Source organism: Diceros bicornis, chromosome 36 (assembly GCF_020826845.1).
Source record: "Diceros bicornis minor isolate mBicDic1 chromosome 36, mDicBic1.mat.cur, whole genome shotgun sequence".
In the NCBI taxonomy this organism is placed as follows: Eukaryota; Metazoa; Chordata; class Mammalia; order Perissodactyla; family Rhinocerotidae; genus Diceros; species Diceros bicornis.
The window spans coordinates 4,643,082-4,663,793 of record NC_080775.1 but is presented as its reverse complement, the minus strand read 5'-3'; the positions used below and the strand labels follow the sequence as shown (position 1 = coordinate 4,663,793).

General features: G+C 39.5%; 1 pseudogene; it reads left to right on the top strand.

The window, feature by feature from the left end:
• Nucleotides 1-2,430: 2,430 nt before the first annotated feature.
• LOC131398876 (aldo-keto reductase family 1 member C23-like protein) lies at nt 2,431-19,295 on the top strand (annotated as a pseudogene).
• The last annotated feature ends 1,417 nt before the right edge of the window (nt 19,296-20,712 follow it).

The following is a 20,712-nucleotide window of genomic DNA, read 5'->3' as shown; positions in this document are numbered from 1 at the left end:
GTGATGAAAGGGAGCAGAATATACTACCCCAAAACATGCCATTTTGGCATATTGCTTATTTTGAATTAAAAGTACTTAAGAAACCGCCAGTGCAAGAAGACATTCTGACCCGTCTTTATCCGTCTGAAAGCAGGAAATACATCTCCCATGTGAAATTATCCTGCCTACACCAGGAAGGTAGAAGGCATCCTTATCTTCAGAGATAGGGAATTCAGGGCTGAGAAGGCTGCATAAACAAACCTTGTTATTTCCTCACTGATTTGCTACCCCAAGTCCAAACCCCCTTGTTTTTTCAATTCTTCACAAACATATTGTTTCCATGTCTACAAACTATAAAAGCTGCCTGCTTTGGTCACTTCTTTGAGTCTCATATTACTATGGGCTCCTGTATGTGTGAAATTAAATTTGTTTTTCTCCTGTTAATCTGTCTTATGTCAATTTAATTATTAGATCAGCCAAAGAACCTAGAAGAGAAGGGAAAAGTGATCCATCACGATAGTGGCCAATTGTGTGATGAAATCTGCAAATCCATGGAATTTAAAAACAAATTTCAATCTGTTTCTTCAAAAATAATACATTTTCATTTAGAAATCTTAAAAATTGGCTAGGAGATTAAAAAACAAATTCACAATAAAATAGTAAATATCATAATAATCGTCACCATTTTGGAGTTTCGTACTCCATTCATGCATTGTTAACATAGTTAAATTTTACTTCAGCCACTGTCTCTGTATCTGATATTTTTATGTAACGTTAACAATTTAACAAATTTCCTTATACTTATAAAGTATGCCTAAACATCATTTGTATACATTATTTTTACTGTTTGTATATTACTCCATTATTATATTATAATATGTTAGCAATGCATTATAATTGATGTATATGAATTATAGTGATTTTTAAGTCATTGGTCATTGAAGTACTTGCTGTCTCTATTGTTAATAATGCTGCAATAAACATGGTTGCATATATCTTTTTTTAAAAGTTAGATAATTTTTTTAAGATAGAATCTTAGAAATTGGATTTTTTTGTATCAAAATTATAATATATTTTGAGGCTCTTACCCGATATTTCCAAACCAATTTCTCAAAAGGCTGTGCCCCATCAGTGTTTGATCAACAGAGCATGAAAATTCCTATCTCATAGCTGTGTGACAGTACTGTGATACCTCATTTAAAAATTTCTAAACAGACTGTTGAAAATGATATTTGATTTTTAAAGTATACTTCTTTTTTTTCACAGAAACATAATTTTTATTGAGGTATAAGTGACATATAATGTTAGTTTCATGTGTAGAGCATAATGATTCAATATTTGTATATATTGAGAAAAGATCATCACAGTAAGTCTAGTTAACATACATTTAATGTATATTTCATATGTATAACTGAGGTTGAATATATTTATCAGTAATTTGTAGTGTTTTATTTTATTGGACGTGGGGGGAGTGAGATATTTTAATGCATCAAATTAGGCATGCAAGAGAAAGGACTTGAAAGATTAAAACAGAGTTAGAACCCAGAAATTAATCTACTAACATTAGTTTTCCTCTTTTAATTAAATCTACTCTAATTATTAGGAATAATACATGGTAGAAAAGGAATTTGACAACCCCAGTGCATTGGTATTATTCTAACATGGTCTTAGAGTGAGTAATCTTTGATTATTTTGTCCTTAAACTATTTACTGAAGTTCTAACCCTGGGCCCTCCTACATTTCTAAGTTCGAATTAATAAATAAAAGGAGCAGTTGAAATCCAGGCATTATTTGCCTCATGATGCAATGCAAAGGAAAGCACAGGACCCACCTAAAAAGTAGTTTTGAAAAAAAATAATAAAACTGAACCTAGTCAAGCATTTAGATCTAATACCCACTTTTAGGAAATTCAAGGGATGGAGGAACAACTTCGATAAAACCACAAAAGAACCAATAAACGAAATCCAGCACGTAGAACAGTAGAACATTCTCCAAGAGGCTGATCTGGTTCATGCAGTAAACCAAAAGCATATATATATATTTTAATGGATGGACTATTAGAGAATAAAAAGAACTTAAGGCTGTGGCTCTCCTAGTTGCACACTAAAATCACCTGGGGTGTTAAATACTGATGCCTGGCATTTCCCTGCTCCATCCCTCCACAGGGATTCTGGTTGAATTTACCTGGGTAACACCTGAGCTATGGGAGTGTTAAAAGCTCCCCAGAGTATTCTTGGGGATGATGACAGTGCTCTAAATTTGTATAGTGGTAATAACTCTACGAATATACTAAAAACTGCTGAATTGTATTGTTTAAAGGGGGGGGATTTTCTGGTATATGACTTATTAAAGCTGTTAAAAAAATAGCAATTGTGTTAGTTTCTTCCCTCTACAGGTTTCTGTTAATAAAGAACAAAATCAATGTTTGTTTAGCCAAAAAAATGAAAAGAGATGAGTCAGATGAGACCCTTTTCTGTAAAGCTGATTGAGGGACACTCTTTACTATACTGGAATTTAGCACCTCTGCTCCTAGTAAGGTAGTCATATGGTTCTGAAGATGCCAGTGGGTAGCAGACAGAACAGAACCAGTCACTGTGTGAATTTGGGAAATTTAGACAGGTCTCACTTTCTTCATTTGTAAGACGCTTCTCTCCAGGTTAGGTTGTTTAGTGCATTAAGTCAGTGCTTTTCAAATTTTAATAGACATAAAAACACCTGAGAATCCTGTTCAAAATGCAGATTTAGGGCCTCCATTCACAAAGGTTCTGATTGACTAGATCTGGGACAGGGCTCACAAATCCACATTTCTGACAAGCTAATGAGTGATTCTGATGCTGCTTGTCCAAGGATCGTATTTGGACTGCACTATATCAAGGGAGATGGAAAACATCTTTCAGCACTTCAAGGGTGGGTAAATCTGTTTCTGTGATTTCCACCTGCTGTCCAGCTGTAGACATTTCACAGTAAATCAGAGTAAATGAAACACAGTCGTCATGATTACCAAATCAGAGACTTTGCAGCAAGCTTGCTTGTGATGAAGGTTCTCTGTAATTTCTAATGTCGAGTTGTGCCTGTCGCCTCATAAAATATTCAGAGAAATCTTGGTGACAAAAAGACCTGGAGAAAGAGAGACAAGATTAATGTTAGAGAAAGTTTTGGTGGTTTGGGTTGGAAATAGTCTCTCAGAGACCAAGTTGTTAATACTGTGCCATGGGGAGAGCCAAGTGGCACTTGGAAATTCTCTGTTTGGAAGACTGAATTCCATGCATGTTTCTGGTTCAAACACTGCAAGAGCACATCTTCAGTGGATCATGGTGAAGAAGTTTATAATTGTTTAAGGAAAGTTGTAGGATCGATTTTCCAACACGAGAGCCACAGGGCGTGTAATGTTGAAGACTGCAGCAAAGACACTAGTGTGAAGTGTTGGTTTTACATTGACTTGGCTCTTTAATCTGGGGACAGTCAGTTAATCTCCATGAGACTAGTTAACTCATCAGGAGTTGCAAATTAAAAAATATACCCAGGAGACAATTAAATTACTGAGTGAGGTAGAGGAGAGTAATATAGAGGGAAAAATTACGTATAACTTCAAAAGTCTAGCCGTGTGGGCCAGCAGAACAGTAGCAGAACAGCAGAACAGTAACTAAGAAAAGTTACAAAGTTGTGAAGGAGAAAGTGTCACCTAAGAACCAATTTAATAACCAAAAAGAGAATTAATGATGAGATATTTTTGAGTAGAAAAAGAGTTTATTTTCTTTTACACTTTTGTCTTTCCTCAAAAGTTGTTTGAAGTATTTCTCCAAGTTTACATAGCTAAACCACTAATTTATTCTGTCTAAAGTTGTATCTTGAATGCATTGATAAATCATTTTTAGCATTGGATTTCTGGGTGGAAACCAGTTTAATAATGTCTTATAGAGTGAATTAATTTAGGAATGTAAATCTATAGGTTGTGTAAATCTATAGATCATGTGGATACTGTAAATCCAGGGACAGATGGATAGATCTAGTGATGTGCTGGGGCCAGCTCGTGGGCTCACATGATTCCATTGTGAACATCTTTTCCCAATATTGGTAGCTTCACATTAGCCATGGTGGGAGTATTTATACCATAGAAATTGGCAAATACTACCAGAGATTCTCTTCTTCAGAGAGTTAGTTGTTAAACGTTTATAACATTGGTTCTAAGTCAACATTTAGCTTTGTCATCTCCGGCTTTTAGCCCTTAGAAAAGCAACAGGTTCTGTTGAATAGCTCTGCTTATGGAATTGGTCACTTGTTCATGAATCAAGTAGATCTTTATCTTTTTATGCTCTTCTAGGTTGGTAAGAGTAAGGTAGAAGAAGGCATCAAGAGAGTCATTGATGTAGGTTACAGTCATATTGACTCAACTGACAAGTACCCAAATGAAGAAGACCTTGGGTGGGCCATCCAGAAGATTTCCGATGGCACTGTGTAAAGAGATGACATGTTCTACACTTCAAAGGTGCTGTGTATATTTGCATACATATCTGTGGGAAGCTCACACTTAGCTGAATAGTTTCTCGGTGAATTTCTCTTCTCATTGGTTTAATTTTTATTCACTCAGACCTCACACTATGAGAAGGCTGGTCAGTAACATACTGGCTAGGAATGTGAGTTCTGTGGTCAAATTTCCTATATTGGAATCCAGATTCTTCCACTTACTAAATGTGTGACCTTAGACAAACTACATGCTCTGCACCTCAGTTTCCCGAGCTGTAAAAGGAAGATAATATTATTCACCTCACAGGATTTTCATGAGTATTACTTCAAAAAAAACAAGTAAAGCTTTTATAAAAGTATGAGTTGTAATTAGTATTTTGGTGGTGAACATGATGTAATCTATGCAGAAATAAAAGTATAATGATGTACACCTGAAATTTTTACAATGTTATAAACCAATGTTACTGCAATAAACAAAAAATTAAAAAAAAATAAAAATAAAAAAGAAACTGTTTATCACACACAAAAATAAATAAATTAATTAATTAAGCAAAAAAAAGTATTTAATATATTTTAAATACTCAAAAATACTAGCAGTTATCATTATCATATTTTTGAAAACTCAGAGATAGAGTTGGCTTTTCCAACTCTGCTGTAATCAAGTTTTGACAAGTGACGATCTTTCTTAGCTACAGGATGAGGCAATGCAATTTAGTCAGAAAGTGTAGGCTTTGGAAACTATGATCAAATTTTAGTAGTTTAATATTCTATATATTTGACTTTGTGAAATTTCTTAACCAAAAATAAGTTTTTTAACCTCTTTGAGCCTTGGTCATCATATCTCAACCTATTACATTGTCAATAGACATTTATTTCTCATTCCTGTAAAGTAAGAAAAATAATACCACAGAATCGATATGAGGATGAAATTTGTTTGCAAAAGTACTGTATTTTTTTTAACTCTTGAGACATTTTCTCCTAATATTCCTCATATTCACTGATAGCATGTCTGAAATAAATAAAAGAAATTTATATGTTTAAGTCAGATTGAAAAGGGAACCCAAGAGGAATTTTTCCCGTAATCTTCATTGAACTGACGACTGATAAAAAAACAAGCAATTAAATTGAGAGTTGAGGTCCATACAAGTGGTCCAGAACTGGTCCAAACTGGCCTGGAAATGTCACTGAGGAAACTTCAGCTGAGCCATGTTGATCTTTATGTTATTCATTTCCCAGCAGCTTTGAAGGTTGGCTAAAGTTATTTTACTTTGATTATCAACACAATAATTACTAGCTGAATGTGAGAGAAGATATAGTTTGTGAAAATCAGAAGAAACATTATAATACCTTGATTCCCTTTTTTTTGCTGCAACTGTTCCCATCTCAGTTCACTATTCCAGCGTCTTGGCCTGAATCTTGTGAATACATTGCCTATATTTTCAAAGCCCCGTGCTCCTTAATCTCAACCTCATGCCCACTGATGTCTGAGGAATGTCCCAAAGTGGAGACTAGTTGAGGTAAAGGAAATTTAATGGGGATGAGATTCAGCCATTGAGATGCTGACAAGTCACTCTCTCAAATCACCACCTCCAGGTGGAAAGCAGGGGTGGGAGAGACGTATCCTGCAAAGGTCCAGACCCAAGCAGCCTGTGGTGCCATGACACCACTCTAGGCTCTGTCTAGGATTGGGTCTTGGTTGTCTCAACTGGTCCTTGACACAAACCATGTTTACTAAACCTTTAGCAGTTAAAAACATTTCTAGCAAGTATAGTTCCTCAAGGTACTTCCTTTTCCTTTAGCCTAACCTTACAATTCCTTTCAAGAATAAGGATAGATTGTTCCATTAGCCTCAAGGTCTACAGGCTCCAAACAGCTTGTCTGAGGCCAGACATAGCTTTATACAACCTCCTCTTCTTTCCTGGGTTCCAGCCTTGGGAGGAGCATTTCCCAAAGGACACACATGGAAAAAGCATTTCGACACCGTAGACCTCTGTACCACGTGGGAGGTGATTACAGCTCCAAAGAGACCATATTTCTGCATGTTGAGGGAGAGAGGATGGACAAGGAATTCAGGAAAGGTGGGATCTAGTACAATTCTGCCCCCGTGTAGACTTTGGCAAGTCCCTGAATATTCCTCTGCCTTGATATCACATTTCATCTATTTAATAACTCACTAAGCACTTCTTGAGTGCATATGATGTACTCAGTACTGAATACTTCTAGGTACTCAGGCTACATCAGTGAACAAACCAAGGTCTCTGGCCCCTGGAGTGGTAGGTGCTATTGGGAGGGGGGGTGGTTTGGGAAAGTAAAGCTAATCGGGGGAACAAAGAGTGACAGGGTGGGTTGGATCACAGATAGGTAATTAAAAAGAGGGTAGGGTAGCCCTCCTCAAGAAGGTGACATTTGAGCAATGACTTAAAGGAAACGAGGGAAAGGATTAAATGGATAGCTGGAGGAAGAGTGATACAGGCAAAAAGAAGACCAAGGCAATGTTTTTAGGGTGAGAGAGAATCTACCATGCTTCAGAAACAGCAAGGAGCATGTGTGACTGGAACAGAGTGAGTTTGGTGGAAAATAATAGGAAATGACGTCAAAGAGAAAGCAGGGAGCCAGCAGTCTGAGAGATGGGTATGGCCAACGTCCTGTTTCCCATGCTGCACCTGGCTCCACTTTCTATTCTCCTGGTGCCTGTTTGCCACTGCTTAATCCAGTTATTCTAGGTGTTCAGCTAAAGGGTGTGCTAGTTCCTTTAGCTCTGTCCTGGCCACTTGCATTCTTTTCTTACTCTACCTTGTTACCCATTGTTTCCCTTTTTTTTTTTTTTTGAGGAAGATTGGCCCTGTGCTAACATCGGTTGCCAAACTTCCTCTTTCTTTTCTTTTTTCTCCCCAAAGCCCCAGTACATAGTTGTGTATTATAGTTGTAGAGTTGCAGCTCTTCTATGTGGGATGCTGCCTGCACATGACTCTTTTTCAAAAAAACCCAGGTCAGAGCTCATCTCCAGATCAATTAGATAGGATCTCCGGAGTGGAGTCCAGGCATAGGTATTTTTTTGTGTGTGAGGAAGATCAGCCCTGAGCTAACATCCATTGCCAATCCTCCTCCTTTTTTTCCCTTTTTCTCCCCAAGGCCCCAGTAGATAGTTGTACGTCATAGTTGCACATCCTTCTAGTTGCTGTATGTGGGATGCCGCCTCAGCATGGCCAGACAAGCGGTGCATCTGTGCGCGCCCAGGATCTGAACCCAGGCCACCAGCAGCAGAGCGCGTGCGCTTAACTGCTAAGCCACGGGGCCAGCCCCCTCAGCATGACTTGAAGAGTGGTGAGTAGGTCCGTACCTAGGATCTGAACTGGCGAATCCTGGGCTGCCAAAGCAGAACACATGAACTTAAAAGCTACGCCACCAGGCCAGCCCCTATCCTATTTTATTTTTCATTCTTCTCCTACTCGGTCAATTCCTGTGTTATTTGTTAACATCTGCACCTTTAAAGATGTTTATCTTTGAAGACGTTTCTCTCTCCTGCTCTGTCGCAAATTTCTCCCATCACCAGTCCCTACTCTCAGCATGCTACCATTTATTCGGCTTCTCTAGCTGGTTACACAGATTACTCCTCACAAACCCTTCTTCCCTAGGGAGTGGAGAAGTGTAAGGCTGCAGGAATGGCCAAGTCCATCAGCATGTACAACTTTAACCGCAGGCAGCTGGAGAAGATCCTGAACAAGCCAGGGCTCAAGTACAAGCCCGTCTGCAACCCAGTGAGCCCCACCAATCAGCCCCTCTTCTCCCTCCTATCCATCTCACCCTTTCCTCTTTTCAACAAGGTCACCAACGGCACTCCCTCTCATGTGTTGTACCTTTCGACATCAGCTGTCGATGCACTTAATGACCGGGCCAGCCCAGTAACCCAACGTGGGGCATTTCCTCCAAGCTATATTGGAGAATATAGCTCAAGTGAGCCCTAAGTCAGGCTTCTTTCTTCTCTTTGGATTTCCGCTCATATTTCTTACCAAATCACTAGAGTCAGAGGAAAGGCAACAAGAAAAGCATGCAGCAAAAAGTGCATTTCCCACACTTCTGGTTTCCTGTCTGGCATGTAAGAAGCTTGGAAGTTGTCACTTGCATCCTTGCAATAATAAAAAAGCTGAACAAACTGAAAACTAACAATTCTTCTTAGAGTCACCAGAGAATTGAGGTCACAGGGCAAGCCACTGGTCCCCAAAATTGAAGAGACAGACAGACAGATAAAGAGAATCATAATTTACCGGAACAAAAGCCCAGGAACAAAATCTGCTGCAAGAGTCAGTATTGGGTGGGAAAACACGACCTGCAATGGATGCAGTGCTGGAGGCTCAGTGTGGACGAGGCTTAGAGCTAAAAACTCCAGGGGGCTCATTTATCGAGGTCCCACACTTTTGTGATTTTTTTTTTTTACCTTCTGAAGCCCTACCAAGGTTTCACAACTGGAGGAAAATCCCCTCACACTTCCAGCAGGGGAAGTGGAAAGTAGTCAACTTGAAAACTGGTCAGAGCATTTTGTTTTTCTTAAGGCCTACCCTCAACGAAAACTATTACACTACAGACTGACCCCTGGGTCTTACATGAGCCTAACGGATCTGATGGAGGGGGAAATACCCAATTCCAGCCCAGGAATCAATAAAGTCTTCTAGAGCTATTAAGCGGTTACAGGACTGTTGCAGGATACAAGGTTAATATACAAGGCTAACTACACTATGTCTTAAGTCCCCGGATCAGGAAATAAAATCTCTACATCCAGTCTTTTTCCCCCAAAGTAAATAAAGATACATTCCAAACAACCTAGCCTACTGCTGCTATAACTTTTTTGTTTGTCTATTTTGTTTTTTTCCTGTGTCACTGGAGTTAAAATGCTGACATCTCTGCAAGTGACCATAGGGGATATGAATCTCTCGAGAAAAGCTAACATTTAGTATACTTTCAAATTTTCAAAGTCTAGCTTTTCACTTGTCTATAGGTCTTGTTTTTTTCTCTTTTGTTGTGTCAATTTACCATACTACACAATTTTGTCAGACTTTTTAAAGGGATTTAAGACTTAATGAATACATAATACCCAAAATGTCCAGATTTCAATTAAAAATTGCTCATAATACCGAGAACAAGGAAGGTATCAAACTCAATGAAAAAATATAAGCAAGAGATGCTTTTTCTATTTTTTTTCATTTGTTTCAACTGTGTTTGTAATTGCTTATTGAAACTTTTTTATGATGTCTGCTTTAAAATCTTTGTCAGATAATTCTAATATCTCAGTCATCTTGGTGTCTCTCTTTTTGGCTTCTTTTCTAATCCACTGTCAAAAGAATTTGGATGTGGCTCTAGCCTTAGGTCCCCCTACCATTGATTATGTAATTTAAAGATAAAATTCTGCTCAGAGCACAGACTCAAGCAAGTGGAATTAAAAACAGGACCAGTTTAGCCTGGACAGTGAAAAACAGTGGCTCCATACACACCCCCTTCTGTGAAATCAAATGACGGAAACTCCATGCCAGTCCTAGAATTTGACATTGCTAGTTACCAAATGGTACGATTATTCAGAAGTAGGGGATGAGAAGGTCAAAAAGACCAAGTGAACCCCAGGTAAAAATAATCTTTTCTGGAAATTGTTTTTAAATTCAAATTATAATTTTCCCTCACAATTTCAAGAGATTAATGGTAAATATAACTTTTCTTTTTAGCAACTTACACTCTCTAAATTGAGAGTATGTGGGGAAAAAAACCTCTTGTTCCTAAACTTCAATGCCTAAAGGCTCCAATGCTATCAATTAATAGGCACATTTTTAAGGATTTTGAAATAGAATACCAGATTGCCTCTAGGGGATCTACATAAATTTATAGTCCTACCAAAAATAACTGAAAGTGCTATTTTTCAAAAAACTTATATTTTTTGTTTGTTCTTTTATTTTTGTCAATTTGAGGGCAGAAAATGGAAACTCACTGCCGATTTTATTTCTATTTCTATTACTATTAGTTTGCTTATTGGCTTTTGGAATTTCTTCTTTGGAAAATCATCTGTTCCTCTTCTTATTGTCTAGGTTGAAATCCTAGCTTCAACATTTACTACCACATAATCTTTGGCAAACTCTTGGACCTCTATGTGCCTGGCTTCTTAAAAAGTACCCAGAACATAGTGTCATTTAGCAGATTAACTGCCTAGTACATGGTAAGTAATTAATAACTGTTAGTTACTAATGTTACTCCAATACCATCTTTTTTAAATTGGGAATTTATCATTTTCTATATGCTTATAAGAACTGTTTTATAGTTTTATTATTTTTGTTTTATCTTTTAGATACGTTGGAAGTATTTTTTTCCAGGCTATGGTTATTTGACTCTTAATGTTGTTTAATATAAGGTTTAAATATATATTTTACCAGTCATTTTTTCTGCCTCATGATATCTTCCTATGCTTGTAAAGTGGCAGATATATTTGTCTACATTCCTTTCCAATTCTTCTGTGACTGTATTCAATAGAGTTAACTCTTTGTTCAAATTGAAATTAATTTAGGCACATAGAAAAATGTAGGAAAACTTCATTTTCACTCAGGGGCTTATTACCTCTGCAGAAATAAAGGAAGCTATTGCAAGAATATGTTGGAGGCCCACACAAATGATCTCAAAGTGAACACGCTATAATTGACAACCATTCTCAATGGTGGGCTTCAGGCTTTAACTTGTTTAGTTTTTCTATTTTTAATTTCTTTCCTTAGAATATTTTCCCAGGAAAGAGCTGGGCTTTCAGCGGTTTATGGTTATATCTATTTTGCCATAGCATTTCCAGTAAAAGATATATTGTAACTTTTGTTGTATGAATAGATTCACAATAATATTTCATAGTTTTCACTTTTATGTCTTGGATTATGAAAGTGAACACCTTTTCATTATTTGTTTACTAGTTATATCTTCAATTATTGTTGGTCATAAAAATTTTCCCATTTATCCATATAGATCTTGAAACTTTTCTTTAAAATTTGAATAAAATATTTTTATAGTATAGCTATTAAGTATGTGTCATCTTTTATTTTTCCTCTTTTCATTTCTTTTCTTTATAAATGAATTCTAAATGTTAATATATTCAAATCCATTTCTATCGTTCTTTGTAATATCATTTGCAGAATGCCAAAAATTTGCAAGTGTCTTTTCTCTAAAGATGTGTTTTGATTCTGTGCCAACTCTTTGGGATTTTAGTTCTTACTTATTTAATTATTTAACCTAGCTTTAATTAATTTTAACATTTAGACCTAGTTTTCCCCCAACTTTATCTAGTCATCCCGGTGGAATCTTATTAATAATCCTCTCACTTACATCCTTGCTTTACAGAAATCCTATTTGACCATATCATTCATATTATGTTTCCCATTGGTAATGCTTTATTTCAAGAGCATTTAAAGTAGAAAATTTATTGCTAGTTTATGATTTGGGGCCTACTTTATTTAAATCTTAATGACTTACTTCTAGACGAGCTTGGAAACAATACTTGTTAGACAGGTCTCATCATCCTTTCCCCCCACCTACCCTGCCTACGATTAAAAGAGGCATTTTATTAAAAAGCAATGCACAAACAACATTATATTTTCACACTTTATTTAAAGCCGTCATTAGGTATATAATGCCTTAGGTGTGGCTAATTTTATTAGACAAGATCTTTAATATATAGTATAATATTTGCTACTTTATAATGAGAGGATGGGTGACTATGAAAATCTTTTAGACCACACAAAAATGTTCTCTTGTTATCTTATGGGAAATTGTTTTAAAGAATTGTTGACCAGAAAGACAAGTCACACATTTTTATCTCAAGAAAGACAAGTGTTCTGAAATTCTATGTTCTGTGATGACTTGCTTTCAGATATTTTAGAAGAAAATCACACGCTAAATCTGCTTCATGAAGTGTTGAACGAGTGACAAAGTAACTACCTTACAAAAGAAACTGATTGCACTAAGATAATATTTTGAAAACAAAAGTATGAAAATATTTCTGTCATGGTGAGATTTTATTGCTAAAATGACATAAGTGTGAGGCATACAAAACTTCCCTGAACAATTTTAAAGTTTGGAATAGAGTTTTTAAATCTGTTTGGAAATCTTCCAAAGAAAAAGTTTCGGTAATTTTGAATCTGATTGCAATTAGTTATCAAGAGCATCTAACTGACAATAGGAGAGATTAAAATGTAATGGTCAAATTTCAAAAACTGTGTAATTGGTAAAGATGATTGAGAAATAAGTGCCATGATTTGTTAAGAGCAACCAAAGATGTGCTTCCTCCATTTACATCAACGTCTCTTTGTGAGGAATCTTCAGCTACAGCTCTGTGCCATGAAAACCACGTTTCAAGTTAAACTGAATTTAGAATCAGAACTGCAGATTTCTAGATCACAAAGTGTTAAAGCAAGATCGACAAAAGCATATTCAAACCACTGCTTTGAAAAGAATTTGTTACTGATCACAACGCATTAGTGAGAGCGAAGAATTTGGACAAAGACTAAAGTTCTTATTTTTCAATTTTTTATTTCATCTTTGGCTCAGTTTAATTTATTTTTCTATTTTGATCGTATTTTATAATATTTATAACAAATCAGTAAAGAAGCACATTTACATAATTAATACGTCAATCAACAGGCATATTTGAGTGCAAGTTCAAAAAATTTTACTAATAGAGGTTCAATCCAAAAAGATGCAATCCACTGTTTAGAGATCAAGTTGCCCTTGTGTGAATCAGACGGGAAAACAATGCCATCCTTTGTCGTAAAGGTTCTTCAGAGCACACACGCAGAGACCACCATAACAGCTATCAAAACTGGTTTTCGCCATATTGATTCAGCTTAAATCTACAGAAACGAGGACAAGATTGAACAGGCTGATGCCAGGTCTGATATCGGTTCCCCTGTATTAAACCCAGCATATATGGGGTTAAAACCAAAAGCACCCATCGTCTTCCCCTGTTTCTCTAACTTACATTCACGTGTAGACATTGGTGGTTTTACAAATTGTTAAAAGCCCAGGTGGCCTCAAGCTGGGCTCACACTGATGTTCTGGCTAATGACCAGTTCTCGAGGTTTGTTACGGGGAAACTGAGATCAAGAAGCTAAAGCTTCTCAGACCTCAACTCCTTGGCTTCCTGGTGCCAGAATCCACCATCCACCACCCAGACTGTTGAAGGACACTCACCTGTGATTCCCTGATCTCGCCCTCCCCCTCTCTCCAAGTAGCCTCACAGGGCCAAACACAGGCTGGTGGGAAAGTGCTGACCAGCAAGCCCACAGGCTCCCCTCCCTATAGGCCGCCACATTCCTCACAACCTTTAACACCCCTTGCTTCCCAACTTTCAGGGAGATGGGACAAATTTGAGACCTCTCGTCTCTCAGCTGATGTCATCCAAAATAAAAACTCTTTCCTTGCCATAAGCCTGGCTTTCCAGTTTTATTTTGCCCCTCTTGTGTGGCGGTTAAAGAACCTGGGTATGTGTCCAGTAATAAGGCTATTCATCGAAAGAGGGCAGATGGCACTGTAAAGACAGAGGATAAATTTTACACCTCAAAGGTGTTATGTGTTTACAGTCATGTGCTGTGTAACGACGTTTCCATCAAGCACGGACTGTATACATGACAGTGGTCCCATGAGATCAGCACCACATAGCCTAGGTGTGTAGGAGGCTATACTATCTAGGTTCGTGTAAGCACACTCTGCGATGGTGGCACAACAACGAAATAGCCTAACGACACATCTCTCAGAACGTATCTTCATGGTTAAACGATGCATGACTACATAGATGTAGTATGAGGGGGGTGAGGTGCACATGAGCGGGTGGTCATGATTTCTCTGTTGCCAGAAGATTGCTCCATTAATTCACCACTTATTACTTCCTGTTAAACCCATGGACAAGATGGATGGAATATGAGACGACTATGAGTTTCCTCTGTTTCATTAATAAATAGCCCTTTTTCAGGCCTTCTCTGCCATTGTTCAGCAGAGCCCATTATAAATCACCCCTGCAAGAATTGGAATACAAATGTGGGAGCCAGAGGGGGTCGGCCCGGTGGCATAGAGATTAAGCATGTGTGCTCCGCTTTGGTGGCCCGGGGTTCACAGGTTCGGATCCCAGGCACAGACCAATGCTCTGCTTGTCAGGCCATGCTGTGGCAGTGTCTCATATAAAGTAGAGGAAGATGGGCACAGATGTTAGCTCAGGGCCAATCTTCCTCAGCAAAAAGAGGAGGATTAGCAACAGATATTAGCTCAGGGCTAATCTGCCTCAACAAACAAACAAACAAATAAACAAAAACAAAGAAACAAATATGGGAGTCAGAGATGAGAAGATGAGCCCACGTGGTCAAGTCAGTGCTCAGATTGGCTCTTAGGTGACCATGAGCCACTTCCTCAAGCTTTACCTAGAGTGTCCCACAGCTGAGAGAAAGAAGGTTCCCTGCAGGTATGTCTACAGTAATGACAGTCTGGCATCAGGCTCAGTGTTGTCAGGTGTTGTCCATGTAGGACACTAGATAGACTTGTCTCTTCTCATCCTAAAGTCTTTCTCAGAGTGGGACTTCCCTTCCTGTAAACAATTCCTTTTCTCATCACCATCTAAAACATTTCATAGCCTCTGTTAATGCTGTGCTCCAACTAGCCCTTAGAGAACCATCTACACTGACCCTCCAAAGAAGGGAAGAGGGGATTCTAACTTGGGCCAAGGGCAGATAACTGACCCAGGCTAAAGCCCATGTTTGCACATTGAGTGCTTTGGTGGGGCGGGGGTCTCTTTCTATCACCTCCATTTTTTTCTTTTTTAGAATGCTTATTTAGAGTTTCTCTTTGGTTCTCTTCTTGGTTGAAACTCTGTGGTGACAAAAGATCCCTGAGGCTTTTCTTGCTTGGAAGAAAGTGCACAGACATTCCAAGTCCCTGTGGAAATCAGAGTGGAGTCTAGGAGAAAAGACGGGACAGATTCCGTCGACTTATCTCTAGTCTAGGAAACCCAGACTTACACAGGGTTTATCCGAGTTCATAGTTAGGAAAATCGATAGGGATTAGAGACAAAAACCTCTGCTAGGGATGCCCATGCCTCGTCTGTGATGTTGTCTCTGCATGCACCTGTGTCTCAGGTGCCCTTCGCTGATAGCTCAAGCTAAAGCAGGATAAGAGACTGCACTCGCAGTGGCGGAGAGCCTAATTCTGAGAAATAATCGAGTGATCAACAGCATTCTTACCCCATTATAAACCCCAACTTTACACAATTCCAGTAAGATTCCCATCAATACTGATTAACAGAGATTACACCAATTTAGCGTATGATAGACCCGACGGCTTTTCCACTATCAGAATGACCAGTTTACCCTCGCTCGCCAGCCCCCCCAACTAGTACCATTTTGGGTTTGAACTACTGTTCTCCATCCTCTGTGTTGTGTTTATGTGATTCTATCAACATGTAAAGAAGAAATCAATACTACTCCCCCTCTTTCAACCAGTTCAGCTTTGCTCTACCTTCCATCCCCCTGAATTGCTCCAGCCAGCCCTGGAAGTATCATTTCTCCCTCTACTCTGCCCTACCTTCATTTTGGAAAGACCGCTCTCCTGGACGTGGGATTCCTGGTTCACAGTGCTTTTCTTAAGCACTTTGAATACGCTGTCCCACTGCTTCCTGGAGTCCACCGTTTCCAATGAGAAGTCAGCTGTTAATAATTTGGGTTTCTCTCAGAAGCGATGGGTCCTTTTTCTCTTGTTGTTTCAAGATTTCTCCTTCTTTCTGGCTGTCAGCATTTCTACTAGGATATGCTGAAAGAATCCAACATTAGCTGGCCTGCATTACAAGAAACTTCAAAGGAATTTCTTCAGGTAGAAGAGAAATGATGCCGATGGAAAGCAAGATGCATAGTAACGCATGAGGAGCATTGAAATGGTAAGCACGTTGGAAGATACAAAAGATTTTTTTCTCAAGGCTTGAATTCTTTAAAAGATAACTGACTATTTAAGGGAAAAATAACAACATTGTATTGTGCATTGCGTCTGGAGAAGGAAAATACAGGAGAATAATATAACAGAGCACAGGATGGGGGTAAATGAACGCATCCTGCTGCGAGGCTCTCACATTATGTGCCCCGTGGTCTAACTTCACTTCTAAGTGAATGTAGTACATCAAGGTGTATACTGTAAGCCTTAGAGAAACCACTCACAAATCTGCTAGGTAGGTAGACTGGGCTATCATAAAATAGATCCAATCTCACAACTTGGTTAAGAATGAGAAGATCCTCAGCGCCTGGCCTCCATCTTTTTTTCCTGCTTCTTCAATAATCTCCTACTTCAGTGTCCTTGCCGGTCCTCCCTAATGTCTATCCACAACAAACCACTGTTCCTTGAACAAATGATGCTTTTTCACATCTCCTGAGTTTGGTTATGCTGTTCCCTTCCTTGCTGTGTATGCCTTTAATTTTCTACTTATCCTTGGATTTTCCACTCAAATGAAAAAAGTAAATGTCCAATGAGGACAAGTATCTATTAAGATGAGCATCCCACATCCTAGAGTCATCGGAAACACCAGCTAGCCATCTGACACAAGGAGGTCCCTTGAAGAGGACACGTTTATACCTCCCCTCAGTACAGCCTCTTTCCACAGGCCCCCCGGGAAGGAAAGAAGAACGTAGATAGAAGTCGCTTGTCTAGAGCACAGCAGGGTTCCCAGGCAGAGGAGAGCCTGTGAGACAGAAGATGCACAGGGCTTTCAGTTACCGCCTGGAAAGGGCATTAGGAAATAGTGATGGAGAATGTGACTGTATAAACTCTGTGAAGCTTCTTAAGCTTTACAATTTCCTAGTGTTTGCTTATTTTTGCTCTCCGTTATTTCTTGACTCAGTGACTCACATAGTGTAGAAAACCTTCAAGTCGAACAGGCAGCGCAAAGGTGCCCTCTCCTGGCAGATTCGCGAAGAGCTTGACTAATAAGTGGTTCCCTGGCGCCACCAGGTGGCAGATTGGGCTAGGAGCTCTGATGCGGGCTGGGGAATAAATCCTTGAACGTAAAGGCAGGCGGTAATTATTCTGGGTTCCGTATTTGAGTATTTGCCTAGTCGCTGAAGTAATACCAAAATCAACACTCTCAGTGCTTCCCTAATCGTTCTAGGACATGCACAGAACAACAAAAAAATTGAGCCACTTGAGCTGGTTCCCAGCTGAAGCAGAACAAGGCAATGCTCTCTGTGTGAACGTGACCCGTTTAGTACCGTTTCTCATTTTTGTGACTTTTGTTGGTGGTTTTGTTATTTAAAATGGTCCTAGTAAAAAAACTATTTAAAAATTTGTAAAAAGTTTTCTATAAAATGTAAAGTGATATAAATGTGGTATCTATTATTGGAACATATAGTACCCTGGCACTGTTTAGTTTCTCAAGGCTCACATATGTGAATTGACATTCGTCAGCACCCAAGCTAAAGTATAAAGGTAAGACGAAAATTCTCTCTCCAGCACTCAGTGCCTTTGGAAGGTTTGAACTTAATTTGTACTAATAAGAAGACAGTGTAAAACGTGGAACTCAGACTAGGTAGCAAGATATTATGGTCAGTTAAAGCTATGTTGTTTAAAACATAGAAAATTAAACATCCCATGATATTTATTTATTTGCTGTTGCTTATCAAAACATTAATGAACGGCTTGTATGTGTATCCAGTATGTTTGTATGTGTATGTTTGTATTTAAGAAAAGTAAGTTACAAATTGTATATGCTCTGGGTGATAGGTTTTGTGAGATATTTATGCACTTTTATTATATATGTATATGTATTACATATTTTATATAATTTATCCATCCGTATATGCCATAGATATGCGCACAGATTAGAAGGATCCACTACAAAGAGATGATTCTTCTTGGGTATTGGTATTTTACGCCCTTTTTATTTTCTTTCATGGAGCTTTTTTCAGTTTTCTTTGCATTCTGAATCAAGTAGAATTACTTCATTAAATAGAAAAATATTGTAAATATTGTTAATAAAAAGCTCTATTAGCCAATTGGGCAGAATTTTTATTACACAACATAAAAAGACAAACATCTGGCAATTAATTCATGAAAATGAGCCTTTTTAATCTAACATAATAAAGTAATTTATTACTTTATTAAATTTATTACAAATTAAATTTATTAATTTATTACTACAATATTACTTTATAGCAGCTTTAAGGAAAAAAATTGGCCCCCAAGCGTAGAGCTGAAATGCTGTCTCTGGTTCCTAAGAGACATGCCTCACAGAGAAAACACGTGTGTGAGATCAGCTTTGTTCACGCATGAATTATGGGGCTCTTGGCTGTGAGTTCAATGTTAGTGACAACGATATATACCCAATTCGGTGTCTTTAAACAGAAACCCATATAAACTGAGGTTATGCATTGATCGGTGATGAAAATGCTGTGAAAGAGGCTCACATAGAACTCACCCTGTTTTTTCCAGGAGAAGAGGGTCTGTGTCTGCTAATTCTGTGTTCACAGTGACTTTATAGAACATAACCACGGTGAATAATGGGAATTGAATGTATTAACTGAAAGTATTTCAGGAGGTCAGAGCGTTTTCAACACAGGAAATGAGGCGCTATCTTTTACCAAAAATAATTCTCCAGGGCTCATGGCCCATGAATCGCCTAGAACCTCCTGCGCCCTGGGACACAGCCAGTTCCCCCAGCAGGAGGCGACACTGTTCCTGGACAGGGCTCAGCTGGGCTCGAGTCACTGCCCTGCGGGGACGAGTGGGGCGGCCCCACAGATCTCAGGATCTTCTGCGGAAACAGAGAACGCAGCACCGTCTTCGAGGGCTTTGTGAGGGTGGGCTGGGGTACTGTGTGAACCCCGTGTCTCACAGGCCTACTCTCCCTCAGGAACGCAGACCGGGCCCTTCAGCAACCACCCCCTCTGCAGTCACACTGGGACCAGAAAGAAGGGAAAACCACAAACTGTCTTCTTGAAACTCAAGCAGAAAAAGCTTGTCTCCACATCACCAGTGGATTTTGTGTCCTCTGGGTGTCAGGGATCAGCTGGAAACCAAACAGTGACTGGACGAAAGAGGAGACTCGCCCAGCTCTGTCTCCATGATCGCTGGGAAAGGTGAGGGGTGGGTGGGCAGCTCCCTTCTTCGGTGAGTCCCAGCAGAGAACACAAGGCCCCTGGGCAGACAAGCTGAGTGAAAGCAGAGGAGGGGCTGGCTAGGCCCCCGCCCTTCAGGGCTCGCAGACGGTTCACGGACTCCATTGGGTCACCCATTTACCCAGATAGACTGGCAGTGTCTGAAGACCTAGGCCCCCACCTCTGTTCCTCAGTCCACGGTTCCAGCCACTGGTTTGTTCAGGAAGAGCATGAGATTCTAACTTTCCACATTAGAGTTTGGGGCAAGCGCTGACCCCCTACTAGTGTTCCTGAGCACTCCAGCACCACCCCATCTCATCTGATAGATGGAGCGCATTCACACCCAAGCCGTCCTGAGTGGAAGAACCCTGGGACCACCCCCCTCCCCTGGGAATCAGTGCCTGAGAGACAGAGAGACAGAGACAGAGACAGAGACAGAGATAGAGAGAGATAGAGACAGAGATACAGAGAGAGAGACACAGACAGACACAGAGAGACAGAGACCAAGACAGAGACAGAGAGACAGAGAAAGAAATCCCAGAGCAAATGCTAAACTTATATTTTGCAGGTGAAATATGCCCAGAAATGTCGGAACACCATGCATCTATTTCCTGAAAAACCAGAAAGCAAGATAAAAAGAAGAAAGAGCAAAGTTCACAGCCAGTCCCTCACTGTCATATATTTGAAAGACAGGCTTTCTACAAAACTCTGGTCAGGGCAGAAGTAACAGGGAATGTAGATGAAAGGAGACGGGCAAAACATTGGAGCCTGGCCAAGGCAGATACGTTTGGGTCCATTACACTAGTCACTCTCCTTTGGTGTTTATTTGCAATTTTTCACGCCCCCAATTTTTTTAATAAAATGTAATCTGTTAAAACAGTCACTCTCCTAAGACCCTCACGCTCAGGGGTTGGGAAAGAAAGCTCACCAGGGAGCTGTCATTAGAAATAACAGCGACATCAGCTGCTGAGCCACCCCTAGGCCAATGACATGGGAACTAGGGGAGACCTTTCACTGCCCGCCACCACCCCAGCCCCTGTCTTCTGAACGCCGCAGCAGATGGGGGTCCTCTTCTGGGACAGCCTGTGCGCAAGCTTGTCAGGGGAGATTGCTAAGCCCAGAGGACATGTGAGCTGCAGCT